Below are 2,971 nucleotides of genomic sequence, written 5' to 3'. Positions count from 1 at the left end.
AACATCCCCTCCAGCCTCGGGCACAGCCAGGGCCGCACAGGCTCCAGCAGCTGCGGCTGTCTACAGAAAAGTTGAGCCCACACCTCGGGCAGGAGGCCACCCAGGAACTCTGGCACTGAGGGGCCCTACTCAGCTGGGGACAGTGTCCCCTGTGGAGCAGCTGCACAGGACACCACAGGGTCACGGGGGTTTTCCTCATCCAGGCAGCTGGGAGCTCTCCCTGCCTGGTCGGTGGCCACTGGCAGCTACTTGGGGGCGGTGCTGGCTGTGTCCTGATGCTCGTCTGCGTGCTCAGAAAGCCTGACAACCTCTGGTTTGGATTTGCTCTAGTAATTTGTTGGGTGAGCTGAGAAAATGACCAGGTTGAAGACCTGACCGATAAGGAAGTAGAATCAGAGCAGAGGGGACAGAAAAGTAGATGGTCAGTAGAGAATGGAAATTCCCAAGTACCCAGCCAATAGGAAAGGGGATGGGGACCACCCCTGGCCAGGAAAGGGTATAAGATGCAGTCATTTTTTTGGAGGTTGTGTGTGTTCGGCTCTTGGGAGAAAGAGGGCATACATGTGGCTCAGGTGAATTGTTACTATTAAACAGATTTATTTTGCCTCCATTGTGGGAGGAGGTCTCAGAGGAGATCTGTCAGGAATGCCATGGGAAACAGCTGTAGTGTAAAGAAGAGCATGGTAACAAAGTTCCCGCCTTCTCCCATGTCCATCACTAGATCTACCCTCCCCAGTTTATGCCTATCAAACAGTTATGCCATCCCCGGTTCTGGAAAGTTCCCCATTCTATGTTCTGTAATTGGTTCTCTCCCTGTAACCACTCCTTCCCCTATCTCCCATTGGATTGTCCCATCCTTACTCCTTCCATGGGCTCCTATTCCATTGGTTCCCCGCCTCCCCTTCTCCAATTATAAGCCCCGACCCCTCCTCTGGAGGTGGCCCTCAGAGGTAGCTCCCTTCTCGAGAGGTGGTCTCCCTGCTCTTCCCCTGCCTCTCCCTGCTCTCTTCTACCCTCGTTGTACCTACAATAAACCCTCGAGAACTGCAGCATTCTGGGTGTCGTCTCGTCTGTTGGTGGATTCATATTCCTAGTCATGTGGGGTTCCTGTCGACCGGCCATCCCGCTGGACCCAGGTCCAGGACGCCTCACTCCATGACTTTGTCCTCATTTAATTGTATCTAAAAGTTAGTTTGTTTCTTAACACTGTGATGACACAGCAGGCGTTTCATCCCTGCAGGCACATGTTGTCAGAGAAAAAAGGAAATACTGTTTCCTAGTTTCAGTTTCTACTTCTCCGTGATGCTGTCCCTCAGCCACCTGCATCACATGTCCTTGGCCCTGTCTATAATCCCTGCTCCTGACACCTTGCCATGGTTCCCTGGGGACAGTCCTGGTGTCTGTTCACAGGGCCTCTCATCTCTCTCCCTGGGAGAGGCCATCACACCCAGGCCTTTCAGGCCAGGCTCTGTACAAGGTTTTGTCCCTTGTCATTTAAAGTCAGAGTCTGTCCTCTCTGCAGCCCTGCTGGATTGAGGGTGATGGGCACCTGTGTTTAGGGCTGTGGGACTGTTCAGCCTTGCTTGCTCAGTAGAATGGGTCCTGTCTAGGGGGGCTCCAAACCCAGGAATGAATTCTCTCTGCCTTTGGTTTCAGCTGCAGTTCTTTCATCTGCACAATGACAAGGCCAGGCCTCCATCCTGGGAGCGCTCCTGAGGTGACAAGGACACACTCCAAATGACAGCATGTGGGCCCCTGAAGAAAGGAAATCTGCAAATACACAAATGGTACTCCAGGGGTGCAGCTCGACTTTTCTCCTCCTGCCTTTGCTGAGTTGTCCTCCCCAGCTGAATCCTGAAGACTGGGAAGGGCACTGTGCCAGCAAGGTGCAGTCTGACACTTCACTGCTGACCAAACAAGGGCCCCTTCCTATTATTCAAGCTATAGAACTGTGGGAATAAAGGAAAATGTGTCTGAATCAGGGCAGCCAGACTGTCAGCAGCGTCTTGTGGGACTCTCTGTGTTGTTGTGGGACGACTCATGGGAACTGACCAAGTGAGTGACAGCTGGGAACTCGGCTGGAGGAGAAGGTTGGGATTTTTCAAAGATTGGAATGCTGCAGTTAAATGTCCCAATTCAAGGCTGCTGCTGATCTCAAACTGGGAGAGCTGTTGACTCTCTTGAGGGATGAGACGCCATGCAGAGAGATCCAGAGAGATTGAATCTCTAGAGAGTCACCGGCATCATCAGAAAGCCTGACAGTCTCTATTGCTCCTCTGCACAGTGGGCATGATGGATTTGTGTGTGCCCACCGCAGAATGCAGCCCCGGCAGAACTGGTGGCCACAGGGCAGAGTAGAAGCCACATCATCCCAGGTGTCCTGGCAGATGGCACAGTTGCCATCTGTGTCTGTGGCCATACTTGGCCGCTGCAGCACGTTGAGGAGGGCTGAGGATCAGGAGCTGCTCTCCATTGCCAGTGTCACACCCGGCAGGAGGGGGGAGGAAGGAGAAGGACACCCTCTTACCTCCCTAAAGCCCTGTCACATGCCCACGTCCGACCGGGGGATGGTTCCTGTCAGTGCTGCAAGTACGCTCTGCCCCAGCCAGGCAGAACTGGGGAAACCCTGCTGGTTGCTCTGGGACCGGCACTGGGACCTGCCAAGAACAGGCACCACTCAGCACCAGAGAAACCTGGCTCGACCCTCCACACCTCACAGTCACGCTCGGGAGGAGTTCAGGCCTGACTAGCACCGGCTCTGCCCACGTCTGTATTTAAGCAGTGAGGGGGGACATGTCACAATCCTGCACTCGGTGATGTCACAATCTGCTTCTCACTGATGTCACCCTCCATCAGCAGGCGATGTCCCCACCAGTGCATGGAGAAAGATGCAAATATTTTTTCTTGTTTTTAACTTCTGCATTTCCATGTTGCTCTGCCTTGGCCACCTGCATCATGTGTCCATGGCCCC

General features: G+C 53.7%; 2 long non-coding RNA genes across 2 annotated transcripts; one reads left to right on the top strand and one right to left on the bottom strand.

Moving 5' to 3' along the window:
- The first annotated feature begins 392 nt into the window (after nucleotides 1–392).
- Nucleotides 393–1,978, top strand: LOC128821913 (uncharacterized). Its single transcript, XR_008441270.1, has 2 exons — nucleotides 393–496; nucleotides 1,657–1,978. It is a non-coding gene; the product is annotated as an uncharacterized LOC128821913 (long non-coding RNA).
- LOC128821912 (uncharacterized) lies at nucleotides 569–1,663 on the bottom strand. The gene is made up of 2 exons (XR_008441269.1): nucleotides 1,029–1,663; nucleotides 569–661 (listed from the first exon to the last, which is right to left on the bottom strand). It is a non-coding gene; the product is annotated as an uncharacterized LOC128821912 (long non-coding RNA).
- Nucleotides 1,979–2,971: the final 993 nt, after the last annotated feature.

This window comes from Vidua macroura, chromosome Z (assembly GCF_024509145.1).
Source record: "Vidua macroura isolate BioBank_ID:100142 chromosome Z, ASM2450914v1, whole genome shotgun sequence".
Lineage (NCBI taxonomy): Eukaryota > Metazoa > Chordata > Aves > Passeriformes > Viduidae > Vidua > Vidua macroura.
This window is presented reverse-complemented; position numbering and strand designations above follow the sequence as displayed.